The 23,856-nt window shown below is 43.8% G+C and overlaps 1 protein-coding gene across 3 annotated transcripts in view; it reads left to right on the plus strand.

The window, feature by feature from the left end:
• flrt2 (fibronectin leucine rich transmembrane protein 2) overlaps positions 1-23,856 on the plus strand; it is a 42,048-nt gene that overhangs the window by 9,793 nt on the left and 8,399 nt on the right. The window contains exon 1 of one of the 3 annotated variants that reach the window (XM_079526223.1): positions 20,367-21,073. The exons of 1 other annotated variant lie outside the window; for it this stretch is intronic. The gene's annotated coding sequence lies outside the window, so the exon portion shown is untranslated. Of the gene's footprint in view, positions 1-20,366; positions 21,074-21,908; positions 22,032-23,856 lie in introns of those variants that run through there. One more of the 3 variants, XM_079526224.1, reaches the window with a different exon arrangement.

Genomic DNA, 23,856 nt, shown 5'->3' on the forward strand with positions numbered 1-23,856 from the left:
CACTTTTCCAAAGCAAAAGGGGAAGATGGCAGTGGGCCCATTAGTTGACCCCCTGCCGAGCCCTCTGGAGGCATATAGGCTTACCAGTGTCAAAGCAGAAGAATATGCACTGGGCAGCATCAAAGCATGGCGCTAAGGCAGCTGATAGCTTGTGGCGACATTGTACTGCGGGACAGAGCACTCTCCACCATTATTACCGTGGATCCCTCACATCGCCTATTTATAATCAATTTTCCACTCTGAAAACCTGCTGTGTCTCTGTCTCCCACATGTTGTAGTCAGAGTAACAGAGAGAGAGAGAGGGAGAGAGAGAGAGAGAGAGAGAGAGAGAGAGATGAAGACAGAAGTAGAGATATGGATAGAGGGAGAGGGGGGAGTAAATAGGGAGTTGGTGAAAACCAAGTCCAAGAGTATTGCTAACACAGGAGAAATTGTACAGCAGGGACTGTTCACATAAATGGACCCAGACGTGTAAAAGTAACGGTGGTTTCAAGAGACTATTCTTAAAAAAGAACTCCGCCTCAGAAATAAAAACCACTGAATTCCTACCGGATCAAAATTCAAAGTGGTCTAAAACATTTCTAAAAAAGAAAAAGAATGAAAGAAAGTAAGAAATTAAGCAGCACATTCGTGTAAAACCGCATCATTATTTGCAACTAAACCGCCTCATTTATATACAATCACAAGCCTGTGAACTCTTAGACAGCATTGGAGTCTGTCAGTATCACTGTCAGTCAACCGTTCACAACGCCATATGTAGATTTCTTATTATTATGTCTCATACATATATACACAGATCAAACAGAATAGATCATTATTTCCCCAGACAAAACTATGTCAACCGTTAAAATAAACACAACTAACAATGCAATAAAAGTCTTAAACAGTCGAATACTCAAACTGAACACTAGAAACTGCTTGGTGTCGGCATGGCTGTGCATACCAGTTCCCACGTCTTATGTTTGTTTGGGGTTTGTTTTTAGCGTTGCTGTATTTATAACGTGCCCCATTGTGCAATTTGTTTTGCCTTAGATAAAATGTCAAAGGAGGTATAATGTGACGGGGAAGAATGCAGATAAAACACGCACATCCTGGAATGCCACACGTAAAGCAGAGTTATAAGTGTCTGTCTGGGTGTGTCTGTCTGTGTGTGTGTGTGTGTGTGTGTGTGTGTGTGTGTGTGTGTGTGTGTGTGTGTGTGTGTAGGGGTGTGTGTGTGTGTGTGTGTGTGTGTGTGTGTGTGTGTACGGGCAGGTGTGTGTGTGTACGGGCAGGTGTGTGTACAGTAGCTCCCTTCCTGAAAGGATATGATGTAGATGTAGCTTTCTTGATGGAGGTGATGAACTCATGTTGCAGTGACAATGACAAATGTACGTGTGTGTGTGTGTGTGTGTGTGTGTGTGTGTGTGTGTGTGTGTGTGTGTGTGTGTGTGTGTGTGTGTGTGTGTGTGTGTGTGTGTGTGTGTGTGTGCATACAGTATGTGCAATGTTGTGCATCTATCCGTGTTGCTGCATGCCAGTGTGTTATACCTTGACTTTGACACCGATATGGTGGAGAAAGAGGAGGCGCTGCGTGGGCCCATTACCCTGACAGGGAAATATGACTGAACACAGTGAACATGGGGACAATGGGGGTCAAGTGCTCTCCTCTTTCTCTCCCCCTAATACCCAATACTCATTCAGGGACACAAGGAGGACTTTCCAAGCCTTTCTGATGGAATTTTACACTTAAAGTGCACTTAAAGGCTCTCGGCGTTGCAATTATGAGCCAAGAACTTGTATTCAGCCGTTTTGGGCATGTGATATAGGTTTTTCCATTTTTTCTTTTCTCTCCAAAAGTTAGCTAAAATTATGTGAGCCTGCAGTCGATTTGCCCTTTTCACTATAAGTGTCATAGGACAAAGTGTAGGGCTTAAGTGGTTAATGGAACAGTGACTCCTCAGGACTCCCTCTAGGCTCGAACACGTGTTTTGTTATTCAAAGATGACTTACCCTTTCACTACTAGAATTCCATTTGGCTGGACACACCATCAATCATTCCTGTCTGACAGGCATCTCACAATTCCTGATTTTCAGCAGGGAAACTGCTTTCTTCTTGTTTGCTTTAGAGTAACAACACCTTTCAAAACTGTTATATTTCCAAAGCAAACTCTCGGACGAGAAAATAATGTCATGTCCATCAAAGTAAGCAGCAAAAACAGTGTGTTGGTACCTGAAAAAACATCTGAACAATTTTATGCTCTTTTTGTTTCCACAACTTTCTACTTCCTCTTCCTATGACATCACAGGCTAATGCCATTTGATTTAAAGGGACCATGGCCCAATTAATGACAGAGGTTTGTAATGAAAAATCACTTATGGACAATGATTTTCAAATAGATGGTTTAAAACCCATTTTGGGCGGGAACCCCTTTTGGTGTTTTGCATTATGTTATGCTTTAGCTGTTGAAAAATATCAGATCTACAAGCTCGGTGCCGCGCTATAAACTTGTAGGTCTGCTATTTTTGAAAAATCGTGAACATGTGGCGCAAATCTTTGATTATATATTCTTTCAGAGCGAATGTTTTTAACTAAAATCTTCGCTTCTGGAAGGTCCCTGGAACAACATATTTTCAGATGGGTGTCAGCGGCCAATTTCATATATTTTTGGGGGTCCTTGACATGAAAATGTTTAAGAACAACTGACATAGAAACATAGGGTTTTCAGAAAACTGTCAGGATTTAGAAGACATTTAGTAGAATCGAGCTCAGGTCTAAATGGGTAAATGAAAGCTCAGTTAAATATCTCAATGGCAATGTTTTTGTGGATATTCTTTACAGTTTAAAACTGAGTATATTGAGAAGATAATTATGTATAGGCCTACTGTTCAGAATGACAGAGAGCTTATTAGAGTTTTTTCTTTTCTTCGTCTTGAGAGTTTTTTAATGTACCCGTGGAGTCCTCTGCTCTCAGTCTCTACTGAGAAATACTGGATATTTTAAAGATAACGACGCTGAAATGGATATAGGGCTTATGGGGCTTTATTTTGCAATGCACTAAAAGTATTAAACCCCCAGAAAAACGGCGACTGTGCTGTTACGTTTGGAAGCCTCCAATGTGAGATTTTTCATACTTTTACTTTTCTGAAAAACAATTAGGAAGTTTTGGGGTTATAAAATACTGAACAAACAAACCACTCATTTCACAATTACAAGAAGTGATCATTAATTTTTGACATGGTACATTTCAGCACTCATTATTCATGCATTACATTTGCATGAAACAAGATAATACTCGGTAGAGTAGATCAACCGCAAATTTGAGTTTTTTTTCCATTCTCTCTGTCTCTCTCTCCATTACATTTTAATGGTTTCATTGCCTAATATCCCACAAAAATGAAAACTATATCTATATCATGAATTGTCCCTCATGTCGGAATACAAACACTGATAATATCCTAGGTGTGAGATTCAAGATACTTCTGATATTCAGAATTGGAGAGAGGGAGAGGGAGAGAGAGAGAGAGAGAGAGAGACTCAGCATGTGGTAGCAGTAGCACGCCCGCACGCACACACACACACACACAGTCGCACCCCCCCTCCACACACACACACACCCCCCACACACCCCACTCTCTGCCCCCGCATCCAGAATTATGGGACTGGTTGTTGAGTACTTGCGGTGGGTTGGAAGGTCCTTGGCGAGGGGCCTTGGGGCTCCCATTGGAACACAATCCTGAGAGCAAAGTCATTAGAAATCTCTCATTCTCGCACTGCTGTGTAAAATGGCCCAGTGGCCTCCATTTGAACGAGAGCCCTCCGAGAAACGATCGCCTTCCGCCAGGCAGGAATTGGATGGCATAAAGACTGGTGTGCAGACTGAGGGGTGGGGCAGTTAAAGTTATGTGTTTGTATTTATTGACTCAGGCTACAGAGATCAGTAAACTGTTTCAGGGGGAAATGAAGTTTTCTGGTCTGTTTTTCTCATAAGCACTGCAGGCATTAGGGAGAGTGACGAGTTGCCTTTATACCTTAATGCATTTTGTACGGGAACCCCTGTGTGTTTTAAGCACTATGTTATACTTTAGCTATTGAAAAATAGCAGATCTACAAGCTCATAGCGCCGAGCTTGTAGGTCTGCTATTTTTGAAAAATCGTGAAAATGTGGCCCAAATGTTTGAATATATTCTTTCAGAGCGAACGTTTTTAACTCAAATCTTTGCTTCTGGGGGAGTCCCTGGCTGGAACTACATATTTTCAGATGGGGATCGGTGGCCAATTACATATGATATTGGGGGTCCTTGAAATGAAATAGTTTGAGCACCAGTGACATAGAAACATAGGTTTTTTCAGAAAAACTGTCATGTTTTAGAAGACATTTGTAGAATCGAACTTAGGTCTAAATGGGTTAAATGGCTGGAGAGAAAAAGCCCTATTGGAAATGTACTTAAGCTTACGTTGCCTCAAGCTTCATGGACCCCCCCCCCCTTCTCTTATTTGGTGGTACTTAGTGTTACTTGGTAGCAGAGTACATTATGTCCCCAGTTCAACTCCAGTAGAAAACAATGCCCAGTACACTTTCGCACAAATTTGAGATTGGCAACGGCAAGTTAATGACTCTAAATAATTGAGGCCGTTTTATTCTCATTCAGTGGCAGAAATGGTCTCCGATGGTTTGATTTTTTTTTGTTTTCACAGTAGCCCATACCTCATGCAATGTGAACAGAATATATATATATATACACACATATATATATATATATACATATATATATATATATATACATATACATATATATATATATATATATATATTGTTTTTTTAAATATATATATATATATATATATTGTTTTTTAAGCGCAAATAACATGCATTTTAAAACTGCTTTTAATATTTAATATCATATTGTCTACGTCCCTCAAAGTTATTTCTAATGGTTTGAGCCTCAATCACCACTCTGATATAACCAGGCCTTGTCATTTCTTTCTGGACTTTGAAAGCAGTTTTGGCTGCAGTACCACAATGTCCTGAGGTGGTGGGGGTGCTGATATGCAGATTATTTAACATTTGAGTCATTATAATACTGATGCTAGATAAAAACAGGCTTGTTTCCATTCCATGCCAGCTTGGAAAATCAACAATGGTGGACATTGTAAACAAAGTGGAAATGCAAATTTGCAACTGAAGACTGAAGAAGAGGAGGAATTATACAAAGTAGCAAAAATCAGTTGAGCTGTTCCTGAGAGCAATTTCCATTAAAACACCCATATGATATGAAAGCCTGATTGTTCAAAATTGGTTATTTGTGGGGTTAGAAAACACATATGGGAGCCCCAAAAACACAAAAGAAATTGAAAAAGTTGAATTAGATGTTATAAGTCCTTTAAATATAAATACAACATTCAGTTTAAACAATTATTCAAAGGTACATTGTGAACACTCAACACATCTATCTATGTATAAATGCACCAAGTCTCTGTCTGTACGTCTGTACGTCTGTACGTCTGTCCGCGTGTAATCCACGTAACTCGAGAACCGGTCGCCCCACCGACTTCAAATTCGACACACTGTGCACCCGGTGTCGAGTCGGTCGGACCCACGGTTGTCCAGAACCGCCCCAAACGGCCTCTGCCCGGGCTCTGAACAGGGCCCCTGCCCAGTGTCCATATATGGAGCTGGCCTGTTCTGACATCATTCTGACGTCTGCATATAGACTCCATATTTGGGCATGCCTGACAAAGAACTCCATATATGGGCATAAAAGGGACACAGACATAATATCTGGGTGGGGGCATGCATTTCCAACTTGCATCGTTCCAAGTAGGCCAGTGCCCAACGGGTATACACCACTGTAGAGGCGTCAACGGGCACCGCTCTAGTAATTAATAATCTCATAGCCAGACAACCAAATCAATTGCTGACTCAAATTTACTTTAGTGCTGCATGCATGTCCCTCAAGTAATCCCGTTAGTCTGTAAATATCCTTCAAATGAGCCAAAGTTTAACTAGAACGATTTGCAATGTATATTATATCCCTCAAGCCAATCTTAGACTCCACCCCCCCCCCCCCCCCCCCCACCCCCCCTCCCAATATCCCCAGAGGCAGCCCCACCACAGAATGGTGTTTTGAAATAAGAGCACACTCTCCTGTAAGTAGCTAAAAGGAAATTAAGATAAATGATAAACATTCTACCTTGTTTGCCCTCAAGGAAAACATTCAAGATTGAGAAATGTTTTGTTGATGTTAGGACATCACGTGCAGCTACTACTACTACTCCCAGGCAAGGACTGCGGGGGATGTTAGCATACAGTATTGTATTTATATAGTCTCTGTACTTGTTGGAAGTAGGAACTTGAGTGTGAATTTAAATCAGAGCGTGTAAATATACCCTTAAAATAACAAACACACCATGTTGTCATAGTGAGTGTTTGTCATGCATATTAATGCATTAATGTGTGCATCCATTCCACGCTCTGAAGTACATGAGCGCTTGCCAAGTGGGCATACAGTAGTACAGTGCGGGCATCGTCTGGTTTTTGGCTGTGCGAGCGGCCCGCGTGTACACTGTGTGCACGTGTGGTATTACCAAGCTAGAAAAACAAGGCTTTCGCTGACATGAGTGAAGGGTTCTAATTGTGGTGGAGGAGGAAGTATGAGAGAGCCAGAAGGAGGAGAAAGAGAGAGATAGAGAGAAAGAGAGTTACCTGACACCGCTGTCTGTTGGTAATTAAAGGCTGTCCAAAAGCCTGTTCGTTTAGGTGAGTCGTGTTGAAAGATTAGCATGACTGGGCCGGGGGTAGCCTGGGCACTGGCATGTGTTCCCAAGACTTCATCCTCAGTGAGGATGACTGGGCCGGGGGTAGCCTGGGCACTGGCATGTGTTCCCAAGACTTCATCCTCAGTGAGGATGACTGGGCCGGGGGTAGCCTGGGCACTGGCATGTGTTCCCAAGACTTCATCCTCAGTGAGGATGACTGGGCCGGGGGTAGCCTGGGCACTGGCATGTGTTCCCAAGACTTCATCCTCAGTGAGGATGACTGGGCCGGGGGTAGCCTGGGCACTGGCATGTGTTCCCAAGACTTCATCCTCAGTGAGGATGACTGGGCCGGGGGTAGCCTGGGCACTGGCATGTGTTCCCAAGACTTCATCCTCAGTGAGGATGACTGGGCCGGGGGTAGCCTGGGCACTGGCATGTGTTCCCAAGACCTCATCCTCATCCTCAGTGAGGATGACTGGGCCGGGGGTAGCCTGGGCACTGGCTATCTATTTGCTGATCGGCAATGATCACACTTTCTATTACTCATTTTGTGTTCCCCTGCCCCAGGTCAGGAAGTGTCATACACTTCCAGCATACCTCGTCCTGCATTATACTGTCTTTATCCTGCTATCCCCTATGGGCACACAAACAAACAAACACACACACCTGCATATCTCACTTGCATATCCTTTCTCTCTCATGTGCACTCATGTATGGACAGTTTGCACACACACATGCGAGTGTGTGCGCACACACACACTTCTCGCCTGTATATCTTTTGTCTCTCGCTCATGTGCACTCATGCATAGTTTACGCGCACACACACACACACACACACACACACACACACACACACACACACACACACACACACACACACACACACACACACACACACACACACACACACACACACACACACACACACACACACACACACACACACACACACACACACACACACACACACACACACACACCCCTTCCTGTCTTTATAGAATCCCTCCCTGCTTAGGAGGTTCAATTTCCTCCAGCTAAGAATAATAACAGTGAATAACTGACAGTGTTACTAAAGTGCTGCGATGAACACCTTCCTGATGTCAGCACCACTACTCTAGCACCCATGGGCAGAGATGTGCGTGCGTGCGCCTGCGTGTGTCTGCATGCCTGCGTGTGTGCGTGCATGTGCGCATCTTGTGTGCACACACACACACACACACACACACACACACACACACACACACACACACACACACACACACACACACACACACACACACACACACACACACACACACACACACACACACACACACACACACACACACACACACACGTTTTTCTGTTACTCAGACTGCTGACGTTTGTGTGTACATTTGCGTACGTACGTTGGTGTGTATGTTCCTGCACATGCGCATGCGCACTTGCGCGAGTGTGTACAGACAACATAAAGAACTTCATTGATAAGAACAAGTTCTTCTTGTTAACCTATCAGTGGAACTGGACCACAGCCAGCGTTCAGCGTCCACCCCGCTCCAGACATGCAGGGCGAGCGAGATAGATCAGCAATGGGAACATGTGTTAATGCTCTCTCTCCCTCCAAGAGATACATTGAAGAGGACATTGAGCAATGTTTGGTCTTACATCTCTCTCTGGTGACTCCCTCCACTTCCTCCTTTCTCTCCAAAATGCTTCCATGTGCAGCCGGAGCATTCCAAGTACCTTTTGAAACATTCCGGGTCGCTCCCTGAAGACACCCGACACCCAGGGGAAAGCAGATAGTCATGAGAAATACCTGCTAGCTCTAGTTGCCATAACAGTTTTGAATAACAGCAAGGGGATTTCTGCCATACCTCTCTCTGTTCTTCTTTGCACACGTGTGTGTGTGTGTGTGTGTGTGTTGCCTACTTTTTTCTCCTTTTCTTTCTTTCGGTCTTGTAATACAAATATTCTCCCCAGGGAAAAAGGGGTGACACGGTTGTTTTATGATGGCCATAATAATCACTGAGCAGGCTGCTGGCTGCATACAGTGACATCGTCTGTAAGCGGCGATTCTTGGACACGCCTTGTTGTCAAATAAAAGTGTCTGGTTGAAAGTCGCAGCGAGAACAAAGAGGTTCAGTGTGTGTGTGTGTGTGTGTGTGTGTGTGTGTGTGTGTGTGTGTGGTAACCACCTTTCTGAGGCCCAAGCTGTGAACCTACTGTTTCAACGTGTGTGCCTGTGTGTGTTTTGTGTGTCTCGACTATTTGTTTAACCAATCGGCCGGCCTCCCATGGACTGTGGGGCCAATCGCCACACAAGAGTCCCGCCAGCGGGGACTATCCCAGTAAATCTGCACCCGACCACACAATTAATCACAACAGTAAGCCGAACAAGTGGCTAGGCATGACAAATGTGTGTGGGTAAGGCACGCTGAGAACAGAAACATGGCATTTACTGCAAGCATTACACCCTTCAAGATTACATTTAATAAAAGCCAGGGTGCCCACATTCAAACGCAAACACATTGTGCATAAGAACATATGGGCTGCAAAGTCAATAAATCAAATAGGAAGGACTATCTTATGAACATCTGTTTTTATGGATAGATCACAAAATGTGGAGGCATACACGAGTGACAGGCATACACACGACCGCAATGACAGACAAGGGCTTAGTTTTACGGCATCTAAATATAACGCATCATCGTCGTCTTCAAGCTGTTTTGATGTACAATTGGTTAGAACGTCTGCACGACTTGATTTACTAACATGTCCCTCAATACTGGATGTTAAGCGGAAATGCAAGAAATGCCATTTAAACGGCATGAATGCGCTTTTGAAAAGAAACACCGGCTGGGACTATATTTTTCCAGATGTCTTTGAAATGGAGCCACAGCAATGTCACCACCAGAACATGTATTCCATTATTCAGATTGTTTCAAATGCTTTACCTCTTAAAGCAAATGTGGAGTGACAAATCCAAAAAAGGTTCGCTCTTGCTTTAGTCAAAGCGGGGAGGTTCTTATAAATGGAATTGTCCCCATGGGCAAACCACAGGCACATATACATGATATTTGTATCAAGTCCAATAAATCTACCACATTAATTTCTAACCATACAATCAGAGGCTTCGCCAAGTAAGTGAATACACCCTGATCAGGCTGATGATAAGAGGGGACTATGAGAGCACTGTTTCTTTGTGAGAGACAGCGTTCTCGTTAGTGGTCAAACAATTCGCTTCAGTTGAGAAGATTACCTTCTCAGGCAACCATCTAAAAAATCCAGTATGCCAGGAACAAATTAACGCGATGACTGATGCTGCATGGCTTGAATTCCTCTCACGAAAAATGACAACTGCTGTGTTTTTAACCACTTAAACCTATACTTTGTTGACCGGCTCCCCCAGGGGTCTAATAGGCCACCTCTTTTTTCCCTCTACACCAAATCTCTTTGCCGAAATTAGCATTTCTACAAGCTCACAAAGTGTTGCATTGCGTCAGGTTGTGAGCTTGTAGTTTGGCTATTTTTTGCCAAATGTTATCCAGTTATTGTCAAACGTTCACCTATTCCTATTATGATGTGCCGTTGTGCCCAGAATAGGAATGCTACAGTTCATTCAACAATGCAGTGTTGACATGACAACTGAGGAAACGGAGGATTGTGACGGGAGTATTTCCTGGTGATGTTTTAGCTAACTCACTCATCACTTCAGTCTCTAATATTATGTCCTGCCAGAGGTGACCACAAACTCATTTCAAGTGCTCTCATTACTGTAATTATTGAGTAACAAGGGTAGCTTTTTCATGTAAGCCTACTACCATCCCATCCATCCATCCATCTTCAACCGCTTATCCGTAGTAGGGTCGCGGGGGCAACAGCTCCACCAGAGTGCTCCAGACTTCCCTCTCCAGAGCAACATTAGTGACTTCCTCCTGGGGGATTCCGAGACGTTCCAAGGCCAGTGAGTCGATGTGTTTCCTCCAACTGCGCCTTGGTCTGCCCCGGGGTCTCCTCCCAGTGGGACGTGCGTCGAGGACCTCCCTAGGGAGGCGCCCGAGAGGCATCCTAACCAGATGCCCGAACCACCTCAGCTGGCTCCTTTCCAGGCGAAGGAGCAGTGGTTCTTCTCCGAGTCTCTCTCGTGTGACTGAACTTCTCACCCTATCTCTAAGGGAGATGTCAGCCACCCGTCGAAGAAAACTCATTTCGGCCGCTTGTATTCGCCCACTACCTTCTAAATTAAATCATTCTACATCTATATTCTTCTACTATCTACAAATGCACCAAATCTCTCTGTGTGTTTGTGTGTGTGTGTGTGTGTGTGTGTGTGTGTGTGTGTGTGTGTGTGTGTGTGTGTGTGTGTGTGTGTGTGTGTGTGTGTGTGTGTGTGACGGTGTACGTCTGAAATAGAACTGTTCGCCCACCGACTTCGACACACGCGCTCCACACCCCCACAAGGAGTGCAGTGCCAGGTGGGGCATGAATCTCCAACTTCCATCGTTACCGACTCTGTGCTTTACAGCCGGGCACCAGTCTAGTTCAATTATGCTGAAGCATTTTACTACACTACTTTTGTAAATAAATGAATAAATGATACGATAAAGAAATGCAAGAATTAGAATATAGCTTTGTTATAATCAGGAAAATATTGCACTAATGAACCTTCCATATAATAGAGGTTTTAGATCTGGTATTTTTGCTATTGACATACAATTAAGTATCCTCTGGAGTCGGCCTGGTCAGCACTGACCAGAAATTATTTTGTATTAAGAAAATGCCAGACACCACCATAGTTAACTGATAAATATTTAAGTAACCGTATCCCATGCGTCAAATACTATTCTAGTACACTTTGTTAGTACAATTAACTTGATAAGCCATTAACGACCATCCATCCTCCTCTGCTTCTTTCTGGCCAGGCATTGGGTGTCATAAATAATTAATAAAGACCAAAAGCTATGATCTCTTCATCTTAATGCTAGGTGGCAACAGGGACAGAAGCAGCGGTTCTTTCTATATACCTCTCCCTGGACAATGCAATTAATCTGCTTGGTGCCCAGTTTAAGGGCAGAGACTGGACTGCAGAGCATGAAAAATGAAAAACCAAAAGGGAAAGTCATGAATTTTGCAGCAAATTCAAGCCAACAAGTACCTGACCTTGTCTGCTCCTCCGGTTTGGTTCATTTCTTCTGTCACCCCACTCTCTCTTTCTCTTTTTTATTTCTTTAAAGAGAAGAGGGATTGTGAAGAGGAAATAGTGGCACAGAGGAGCGAAAGCTGCTGTTCCCAAAATAGAAAAAAAAGAAGAGGTGATCCTGCCGTGGTGGGGGTGGGAGGGAGTTGGGGTGGAGAGATATTAGCCATATGTGATTCATTTACAACGCCATGCCTCAATTAATCTGGGCAGGGTGGCAGGCGCCAGGGTTGGGCCCCGTGCCACCTGAGCAAGAGAGACTAGTGGAGGGAGGAAGACTGATCTCTGCCTGGCCAAGTGAAGGATGAGCAATGAAAACAGATCCTCTTCGAATCAATATGACTTACACCATCACTCCCACGCACAAAAAACTCATCCCTTCTCCTTCGAGTACTCTCATATAGTTGACTTTTAGCTGCATTCTCCGTGTTCTCTCCCTCTTCCTGTGATGTAAAGACAAAGGCCAATGAAACCGAGACCTGGAACACAGCGCCGATTCATCAGGCGTCCCAGAAGCCCCCCGTAAAGAGTGGCAATGCTCGTGTAGACACCCCCCAAAGGATGGAGGTTTTGTGCTAGATTATTTTCAAACTGTGGTGGTCCTGCTGTGGCATTAAGTGAAAGCAAAAGGGGACAAACTAGTGAGGGGGTGAAACCGCTATGACCAGATGGAACCGCAGTTTTTCATTGCGACCATAATTCGCAGATTACTATGAAAACCTGCAAAACCTGTCAGTGACTCCGTCACATCACCATATCACCAGTCTGTCACACCTCGTGACACACTCCACATATGGCCGTCTCCGATTACGACACTGACCTCATCAAACCCTGGATAGCCATACATGGACAAGACTAGACTGGCTGGACTGGACTGGCAGCCGGCGAAAACTAGAGTTCTCAACAGGTCCGAAAATTAAGGCCCGGCCCTACCTGGGCCCTAATCAAACCCTGTACACTCAAGACGCTGCCACCCTTAGATCTCCATATATGGAGCTGACTTGTTCTGACATTCCCTATATTGATCTGACCTCATCAAAACCTGTACACTCAAGACACGCTCCATATATGGCCAGTACAGAATTCATTCCATATGTTGATGCCAAAGCGCCAGCACTCGGCCAGCAGTCTGCCGTCACACAAGCGGATAAAGGGCGAGGTCGCTTCTCGCCCTCAGGGCGTCTTAATGGTAAATTAATGTAATTAGTCATCTTTAAACACTTAAGACCTATTTTATAGGCTACTTTGTCATCTTTAAACACTTTGACCTATTTTTGCGACAGTAGGTCGCATGAGTCTGAGGCGTGACTACAGATAGAGACGTGATGTCATGAGTCATATATTGTATATATATACCCATATATGGAGATCCCTGATGTCATCAATACTAGGCCAGTCTTATGATAACCAGTGTAGTGTGGTTGCCGCAACACGAGTAACACTTGCAAATGGATCTCCAGTCCATATATGAAGATCACAACACTGACCTCATCAAACCCCGGATAGCCATACATGGTTTGACATACTAGATCTGCATGTATGAGCCGACCAGCAACTCTACATCTGACCTCACTGTGACAACAGATTAATAGTTTCGCTTCTGCTTCTCAACCATATTAAGAAGCTCTGTTGTTTCTTCTTGCCCTCAGGGCGTCTTACTGGTATAGGCTACTTTGTCGTCTGACAGTGTCACGCCATAAAGCAGCAAAGAATTATGCAACATAGCAAGGAATCCAAGAGTTGTACTTTGATGTGAGCAAAATGCACAACTTTGAAAAGTACACGTCAATTGAATAAAGCAAAGCTTTAGTTTACAGTAAACATCTCAAACATTGTGACAGTGAGTGAGGCTTATTGTTGTTAAGCCAAATGTTCCGCGCAATAAAAAACAAACTATGAATTAAGCAAGGATAGGCCTAGAGGTGAAATGAAAACATAAAAGTACCAACAGTTAAGGCAAGCTACAACAACAGCATCGCAGAGGATTAAAACCAGCGGCTTATGAATGTCGTCTGATAGCATAATCATCTAGTTAACTGTCTGTTTTGAAAGCTGTTTTTCACCTGCCTTCTGACGTAATCTGGATTTATGCTAATTCCTGCCCACCCCCTTATTCATCCCCTTGAACTTGAAAGACAAGATAAAAGCCGACAACAATAGGTAATAAAAAGCCAGATCAAAACTACGGAATCCTTTTGGTACCCCGCCTGATTTCATCATCCTTCCCCGTCTGCCTTTTACAACTCTTTTGAGGCATTAACAAAGAATACAAAGCTGATTCTGAATCCAAAAGCCAAGCAAGCAACCGGAGTATACAGGCATTAGGAAGAAAATTCCCCCTGCCTCAGCCCCAGCAACCCTCCAGAGAGAGAGTGTGTGTGTGTGTGTGTGTGTGTGTGTGTGTGTGTGTGTGTGTGTGTGTGTGTGTGTGTGTGTGTGTGTGTGTGTGTGTGTGTGTGTGTGTGTGTGTGTGTATGTGTGTGTGCTCAAGCTGAATGTAAACAACCAAGATATACAAATTTAATTTAATCAGAGCTCTAAAAGATGTCTGCTCTTTTTTCTTGTTTAACATGACAAGAAATAAACTCCACATCAACATTAAAACTTTAAAGCCATCCGTGAGCTTAAGACAAAACACTCAAGTCCCATTATGAAATATTGTAATTACATTTAATTAGAATGTAAAATTGAATAATTATCGCAGGTCATGCGGGTGCAAATTGGTATGAGGCGTTCCCCACCCTAAACTCTAATTAGAAATAATGCAATAACCTACTCAGCCGGATGCAACTGCCGTCAGAGAGCGAAGGTTCAAGGGAGCATGGTGTTTGGGGGCTTGGTTACTTAGCCAGAAGTCAAGCTAATGATAAGCACTGGTTTTCATTCAAGCAGAAGGAGCCTTTCACAATACGGTCTAACTCTGTGCGGCAAACACAACACAGTTAAGTGATATGGCAGGAGCTTCAGATAGCAAGCCCACACAAACACGCCATTAATTTGAGTGAAAACTAATTTTCAGTAGTCCTATGTTGATCTAGTCGAGGGCTTTCTCAACAGTTTGGTTGATTTCATATTGACCAGTGAAGGGGAACTTCAATTGAGTCTGACACATTTGGATTGGAGCACACAAGTCTGCCGGGTTAAAGACTTTGAACTTCAGCTTGCAAGTCTCCATGTTAAAGTCTTACAAGTTCACAGAGTCAAATAAATAGTTCCGTAATTGTGGAATACTTTTGGGGGTGGGGGGAAAATACATGTAGAGCACAAACGTGTCCTCATCTCCACACACACACACACACACACACACACAATACACCCACACTGGAGGCAAGTTAATCCAGTGTGGTTTAGTATAACTACAGCTCAAACATAATTCTGCCCAGTACGTTGTCGCCTGCATATGAATGACTCATATAATAGCCGTGCCATTAATACTCAGGATGGATCCAGTGTGATGAAGGCCGGGCTATAGGTCTGGCCCAGCTAGGTGACTCATGGGCATACAGTATCTGTACAGTTTAGCCTGGGAGGCTGGAGTTGCCTGGAACTCCTTTTCCATCCACCCAGAGTATTTGCAGGCTAAGACTTCCTCTACGATCTGTTCGTGGAGGGAAATTCAGGCCAGATGTGTCTTCAAACAGGAGAAAAGCTGCAGGGATTGGAGGTGGGATCAAGCCCATCCTTTGCATGACCCCAAGACCTGCTCCTTCCTGGCATATGTCTCTCTGTCTGTCTCTGTCTCTCTCTCTCGCTCGTTCTCCGTCTGCGTTTCTGGTTTGATGTCACTGTGTGAAGTCAGTTCAAGTTGCCGTGTCGTTCTTAATTTGATTAAAATCAGCCATCCTCCATAAGATTATAAAACCTTTATTTGGCGGAACTAAGTAGCTTCTTTGTTTATTCGATTTCAATCAAGGATGCCAATTCAAACATTTTGCTTCGTGGGTGTGTGAAGTGTATCGTTTTCAATACCATGAATATATACCATCATGTGTTGAGTCAGCAAAAATGGCAATTGTCCAGTGCCGAAAAAGCGATTTACGTTAAATCGACCACTTTGTTTGTATTTATTTTGCAAATCCCTCTGCCATTTGGCAAGAGACTACATCATCTCACCGTCTCAGCCTCTACAATTACAGTCCAATCGCGTTCAAGCCGCCACCCCATGCAGTTAACTGTCTATATCACTCTTTCTTCCTCTCTACTTATTTCTCGCGATTTGTTTGCCTGCTCCCTTTTCTCTTCCCCTACCTCCCTGTGTATGTGTGTCTCTTTCCCTCCCTCTCTCTCTCCCTCTCTCCCTCGGTCTCACGGCGGAGCTACAGGGCCCTGCTTGTTGTCAGTCAGTGTTTTTACAGCCTGGCATTAGCACAGGACAGCATTCAGTCAGGGCCCTGCATTTACCTTCCCCCTATAATTCACATGCCAATGTGAGAGAATACCACGCTTTCGCTACTGTGGATGCATAAAAAGGGCCTGATAGAACACAGTATAAGCCGTGCAAGTTATGGAAGAGCCTGATAAAACATCACATCATTTTGAGAATAAAGGCAAGCGTTTACAGTAAAACCTTGGCTACAAAACAACATCACATGTGACAGGACATGGACAAATTAGTAATGACATATGAAGCAGTGGAGTAATTGTACCCTACTCGTCTTTCTCACACACACACATGCTCAGGTCCACAACAGAAATAAAAGAGAACATAGATATCAACGAAGTTAGTTGGTAAATGGTAAATGGTGCATTTACATAGCGCCTTTATCCAAGGCGCTTTACATAGATTGTGCATTACATTCACCCATTCACACACAGTTGTTGAGGCCAGCATGATGATAGTTTCATTTTCAAATAGATAATAATGTTTTAAATATAGTTAAAAGAACAAAATATGCATAAGATATTCTAAATGTGAATGAGTCCCTTCATTCTGAATGTACTGTATGCCGGACAGTGGGTGGTCAGCTTGTTCCTAATGAGGAAGGAAGGAAGGAAGGAAGGGAGGAAGTATTTTGTTCTTATTCTTGATCTACAATTAGAGGGATATATTTTATAAACGTAGAGATGTCGTGTCCTCTCATTACTGTACATCCATCCACGCACTATTTGTTTTTTCTTGTGTGTACAGTATATATGTCTTTCCATTGAGTTCCGATACACTGCAGATGGAGCCAAGAACAGCACAAAAAAAAGATTTAAAAAATAATAATCAGGGACATATAGCAATAAGCAATTATGCTTTTGTACATTAGCAAGCTTTAGAATTTATTTTTTACTAGAGAGGGGCTTCCAATCCCCTTATTTACGTGGGCCTTTTAGAAGTTTAAAAGGGACACCGTGTGGGGTTTGAAGCACAGGACAGAAGGCTAAAATGATTTAACCCATTTTGGGCGGGAACCCCTTTTGGTGTTAGCGTTATGTTATGCTTTAGCTATTGAAAAATAGCAGATCTACAAGCTCATAGCGCGCCACCGAGTGGCGCGCTACGAGCTTGTAGGTCTGCTATTTTTGAAAAATCGAAGAACGACTGACATAGAAACATAGCTTTTTCAGAAAACTGACAGGATTTAGAAGACATTTACAGAATCGTTCCCAGGTCAAAATGATTTAAAGTCTGAGAAGACAGCTTTGGGGGTGCGTGTGGGATGGAGGGTTAAGTGCCTCTGCTACGTCACTACACCACCCACAGGCACTTAAATGTATGGTCTTGACCCAGCAGGCTTTAGGTGTTGTAGGACACATGGAATGGCCTTGCTACTTTTCAGCTCACTCTCTCGCGCAAGATGCAGTGTGAGTCATAAGCTAGTTTTTACAGCTAATAAATCATCCCTTTCTGGGAGTCACACTGGGAAATAAGATAGCGTGTAGATTGATAATTGACAGGGACAAACATAATTACAGTGGCATGGTTTTTTTAAGTAAACACAATTGATCAGCCACTTGTAAACAGCACATATTTTTTAATCTATCACATTTTTGTTTGGTCCTTTAGAGAGTTCTCCCAAAAGGAGTTTTAAACAGTAGTGTTTAAACCTTTGAAGTAGAACCTTTTTAACATCCAGATATGGACACATGGTAGAAGCAATGTGATAAGCTAATGACATCTCCTGGGGCTGGAGAGAAATATATGGCAGAGGAATAAACACATCTTAGCATCATAGCCTGCCATTAAAAAAAGAAAGAAGAAACAAAAAAGATCTTGTGACTTCCACAGGGAGCAGATCCGGGGGCAGTGTATACTACAGTACTGCAGGTTTTATCATCATCTTGATAAAATGGTGCTGTGTAAACACAACACACCAAAAAGTTAGGAGGGTCTCTGAAGGCGAGAGTGGAGTTTATGAGGGAGACGGGGTGGGCGTCTAGCAGGGAGTTTCCACTTTCAGATAACAAAAGGTGCTTCATGCTTCAATGTTTCACCAGTGCTTTTCTGTAATTAAAGGCTGGAATTAAGTAATGCTTTAATTTATTGACCGTAATGCCTTGTTGTATACTGCAGCGATTGCGACAAGGCAAAGGCACAAACAAGGTTGTTTCCCTCTTCTGTCGGCGCCTACAACACCTTTAAGGGGAATACAGCTCAATCTAGCACTTCCTGTTTGTCATTCTTATCCTCCATGACAGCGCAATCAATATTTGTGAACAAGAACAATGTTCCTACGAAGCCAGACCCCCGTTTAGTTTGACAACAATCAGCAGAACAAATTAACACGGCCTGAAAATAGCTGAGCTTCTACTTGCCCTGGAACCCCCAAGACACCATTTAACCGTCTGATTGAAAACTGCAGAAACATTTTCAAGACCAGAAAAACCTTTTGGCGGCATTCTTTTTTTCATAGCTGAAAAAATAAATGTCATAACACCCCTGGCGGCCGCACACACAGCAGAATGGCACGAGGTGGGTTGCTGTGAAACATGTCCATCAGTAACAAAAATAAAAATAGGACGCCGCCTCCTCTGAATTCTCGCAATCTATAATTCATGCCATGTACAGCTGGTTGATTTATGAAGGAATTAAATGCTGTGGACTGAGCCTGGCAAGGCAGTCCATCTCTGGGATGTGTCTGCCAAAATTAAACATGAAAGGCAAAGAGTGAGAACAACCAAATCATCTCCTGGGGAGTTGATGTATTAGAAGACTTTCAATAGCTAGCGCACACACCAGACTCCCTGATTGCTCAAAATGAGGCTGGCCATTTGAACGGGAGCCACGGGCGACATCATTTATTTGCCATTACTCTGCGGCCCCTCGATGCTGGATGTTAGATGTGGGTCACCAAATGTCAAAAAGTTAAATTAATGCAATTTTGGCAACTGAAGCCAGATGATCAGAGGCACAAAAAATGTTTGACTTGCTGATCTGTGGGACTGATATGACTCTGTCACATACGTGTGCCTTTCATGCAGGGGTCAACATACGTCTCAGATTGAAAACTATATGACAACACTGTTTCCCAGAACCATGGATCACAGACAATTGTTGAACATACCAAGTTCATAATTTATGTGTTTGACTGACCGTGTGACTGCTAGAGAAATAGTGAACAGAAACAGAGATGTGGGTTCATGTGTGTGTGTGCGTGTGTGTCACTGTGTGTGTGTGTGTGTGTGTGTGTGTGTCACAGTGTGTCACAATGTGTGTGTCACAGTGTGTGTGTGTGTGTGAGAGAGAGAGAGAGAGAGAGTGTGTGTGTGTGTCAGTGTGTATGTGTGTCACAGTGTGTGTGTGTGTGTGTGTGTGTGTGTGTGTGTGTGTGTGTGTGTGTGTGTGTGTGTGTGTGTGTGTGTGTGTGTGTGTGTGTGTGTCAGTGTGTGTGTGTCTGTGACTGTGTGTGTGTGACTGTGTGTGTGTGTGTGTGTGTGTGTGTGTCACAAGAGAGAGAGAGAGAGAGAGAGTGTGTGTGTGTGTGTGTGTGTCACAGTGTGTATGTGTGTCACAGTGTGTGTGTGTGTGTGTGTGTGTGTGTGTGTGTGTGTGTGTGTGTGTGTGTGTGTGTGTGTGTGTGTGTGTGTGCACACACAAAGCAAAATAGACAGAATTCAATTCACAGTGCATGTCTAATGCTTCTGGTCGACGGTCAAAAAAAAATCCATGGGGCGATTATGCTCACATATAAATATACCATGTGTTGTTTCTGATTTTATCTGGGGGGACTAGGGGAATTCAAATTGTTCATGTTTATCATAATTCATAACCTAAACTGGCCTACTTAAAGCATTGCCTTTGTGCTACGCTGACCGATTTTCAGGTCGCCAATTAACTCCAATATACTACATGCCTAGTTAGGCTTAACTAATTGCACACGAAGCTAAAAACGTCTTGAAAAGAAACTATTTTCTGCAGTAGGAGGGCAACGGGGAGGTTCTGTGGCTTACAGCCATCTAGGAGCTGCTAGAGACGCATTCTTTATTCTGAGAGTAGGAGGGACAGAGAGAGAGAGAGAGAGGGAGAGCGAGAGAGAGAGAGAGCGAGAGAGAGAGAGGTGCGAGGAACACACGGATCACTATCAAGTGGATTCTTCTACGAAAACATCTCCCACGGATTAGGCTACGAACATAGGAACAAGGCAAGTTTTTTTTTTTTTTTCCTTCTTTTTTGTAACCACGTCCATCAAGTCGGCGCAGGCCGTCATGGTCATGGCCCGTGGCGGACCACACGGTGGCCAGCAGTGCGTCCTCCTCACTCACTGTGTTTCGGGAGACTTGGTGGACCGGAGAAGTGAGCGCCGCTCTCCGATGTCGTCGCTATGCGTTGAGGAGGAATTCTTCTTCTGAGTGAACCCCGAGGCTCCCTCCGAGTGCTGCTGCTGGGTCGGTCGGTTCGGTTCGGTTGGTTGGGGGAGTACAGTACAGTAGCCTACATAAAGTGATCGGAGTCGGACAGCGCTGCGGACTTGACTCTCGCCCGGGCCGGGACCCTCCTAGCTCAGTGGCATGATGTTGTTTTTCAGACTGACGGGTCGCAACGTGCCGATCGGAGCCGATTCGCACGAACATCATCACCACCACCGCCACCACAGAACGGCGCCGAGCCATTACGCACGCTCATACAGCGGGATCGCATGAAGGACAGAAAAACAAAAAGAGAGAGGAAAAAAAGTTGAGTAGCCTACGTGATGATGTGGTTCTCGCTGGATACGGATAAAGCCTCATCAAAGGTAGGCTGCAGTGAATGATTCTGCTCGGACCCTGTCCACACATTACAGCAGTCTGCGTCGGCAGAAAACAATTGACTTAAATAAAATAAAAAGAATGGAGTCAACGCGAGTCTCGAGTTGGTTTTAATTGTAAAATCTCAAAACTTTAAATTTAAACTCGGATTTAAAAATGTCTAATTATTTGCAATTGCAGCCATTTAGCTAACCTAAAAATATATTAATAATTCAAAAGACCAGCTCGTGTTTTATCCATGCACGTACGTAGCTCACCGCGGAGGAAAAGGTGCGTCTTGCCCGAATACTTTTGTTTGTTATCAATCACCCGATTGTAATTTATTCATTGGTTAGTTAGGCTAATTAGATTTTTCATAATCTTGTCAACGATCAATGCACAACACGCACTGACGCAGCTCCACATTTCACACCGTGAACGCCAGACTTTTCCTGTGTGTGTGTGTGTGTGTGTGTGTGAGTGAGAGAGAGAGACTGTGTGTGTGTGTGTGTGTGTGTGTGTGTGTGTGTGTGTGACTGTGTGTGAGACTGTGTGTGTGTGTGTGTGTGTGTGTGTGTGTGTGTGTGCGCGTGTGTGTGTTCTGAGGTGGGGTGGTGGTGGGGGGGCTTTCATAGTCTCAATGCACTGCACAGTTTTCAATCCTCTTTTGTAATAAGTCATTCACATGAACGCCGCTCAATTGGCAGGCTTTGAAGTGGGATACAGCTGATCCGCATCTCATCGCCTTTAAATACCCTATCCATTTTAAACTTTTAATTGCGTTCTCTCGCCAGTAATCCAATCGGATTGCCCTGACGCAGTTGCACATTATTGTTCAGCCGACAGTGAGTGAGAACTGTGTGCTCCCTCAGCTAGAAATACAATAAATAATTCGTCCTTGTTAAACACCTTGATTTGGACACAAACAACAACTCTCCTACCCCGATCAAGTCCACCAAATAGCAGGTTTGTTTGTAGTCTATCGCTTCAACTTCAGAGAGAGAGAGAGAGCAACGTAGGCTAATTTCATGTTTCCTGCGAAGGCTTTTATTCATACGTATTATTTGGTTTTCTGCGGTGCCTTTTATTTATACAGCTATAATCATCTTGATGGCGGTGCCTTGCCTTCTTGCTGTTGATTCCACTGCTGTGTGGCAGCACATTTGATCGCCCTGAGTGGTTGCTTATTCCCTCCCTGAAGCTTATTTGATTAAATTTAGCTCTTTCAATTGAGAGAAGTAGATCACAAATGTATTTCAGGCAGAGGGCTGTATCTCTGCTTGCAAGGGGCATGTGAGCCCCATGGAGTCTCCATCTCATCAACAAACAACATGGGGGATCTGCACTGACCAGCTGAGAAGATTTCAAGAAGTAGGACTGCTCAGCAAAATGTTTTTCATTTATTGTAACATTACTGGCAAGAGTCAGGAGAGCTTACAAAAGGAACTATAACAACCAAGCTTATTAAGCTCTTTCCTGAGAAATAAAACGATCCCCACAGTGACCTGGCTAACACATTTTCTTATTTTTATATATATAACATCTATCATAACATAAACAACAAAGTGCATCTAAATGCAAACCCATCCATCTCCTTGCTTAACATTAAACCCGTTCTCGCTATAACTTATTCAAAGGCCCATCCTGCACTTACTAAAGGGGTGGAGGACGTGCGGATCAGTTGAAAGCATCCCTGACAACCAGTATCTTTCAATCAAATGAGGGGGAATAAAAAAGGGGGGAAAAAAAGGTGTGATGGGCCATAAAACGTGGAACAGTGGATCAGTGCTCTGCTGTAATCCCATGGCCTTGTGGTGTACTCAGAACCTCCCCCGGTTGAAGAATAGCCTGTATCGATCATTTATTGCAGGTGCCGGAGCTAAATTATTTTCCAATCCCATTTCATGTGACAGCTCTTGTATGTCACTCAGGCGGGAAGGTTGGGAGAGGTTGTAGGATCCCTGCAGCTTCCCTCGTCTCTCCCTCCCCCCTTTCCTCGTCTCTCTCTCTCTCTTTCCCATCAATTTATTTTACACACTGCAGATCTGTACGTCTCATGGCCTACATGTTGAGTAATAATGAGCTAACACGCATCAACCTCTTTTACTGTGAGTACTACCGTGTTTTATGACTAGAACACAAAAAGACTGTTTCTTTGTTCACTTGCAACCCTCTCTAACCCTCTCTATCGTGGAATTTGCTATCATTTGCTATCATCAGTGTTTAAAAAATATATAAGCCTTCTTAGCGTCCCTTAAGCATGTTTGAGTGAGTCAGGGACATTGAAGTGTTGCTTAGGAGCTCTGTGAATCTCTGTGTGTGTGTGTGTGTGTGTGTGTGTGTGTGTGTGTGTGTGTGTGTGTGTGTGTGAGAGAGTCACACTCGGTGTGAGTCTGTGTGTCACACTCTCTGTGTGTGTGTGTGTGTGTGTGTGTGTGTGCACACGCACGTGTGCGTGCGTGTTCCAGTCCCTCTTTTGATGGGGCAAAAGGGATAAATGCCCCCTTTATGTCTGTGAAACCGGATGTGCAAGAGTGGTTCTGAATATTTATCAGATCCCTTGACATTTTTTGAAATAGCCAGTGCATAATTTCAAGTATATCAGTGAATGCTGTGTTTTGTGACTATATGGCTCTGTGTGTGAGAGGGGGAGAGAAAGTGAGAGTGTAAGAGAAGGAAAGGAGAGAGTGTGTGTGTGTGTGTGTGTGTGTGTGTGTGTGTGTGTGTGTGTGTGTGTGTGTGTGTGTGTGTGTGTGTGTGTGTGTGTGTGTGTGTGTGTGTGTGTGTGTGT

The sequence above is a fragment of the Electrona antarctica genome, assembly GCF_951216825.1.
Source record: "Electrona antarctica genome assembly, chromosome: 17".
In the NCBI taxonomy this organism is placed as follows: domain Eukaryota; kingdom Metazoa; phylum Chordata; class Actinopteri; order Myctophiformes; family Myctophidae; genus Electrona; species Electrona antarctica.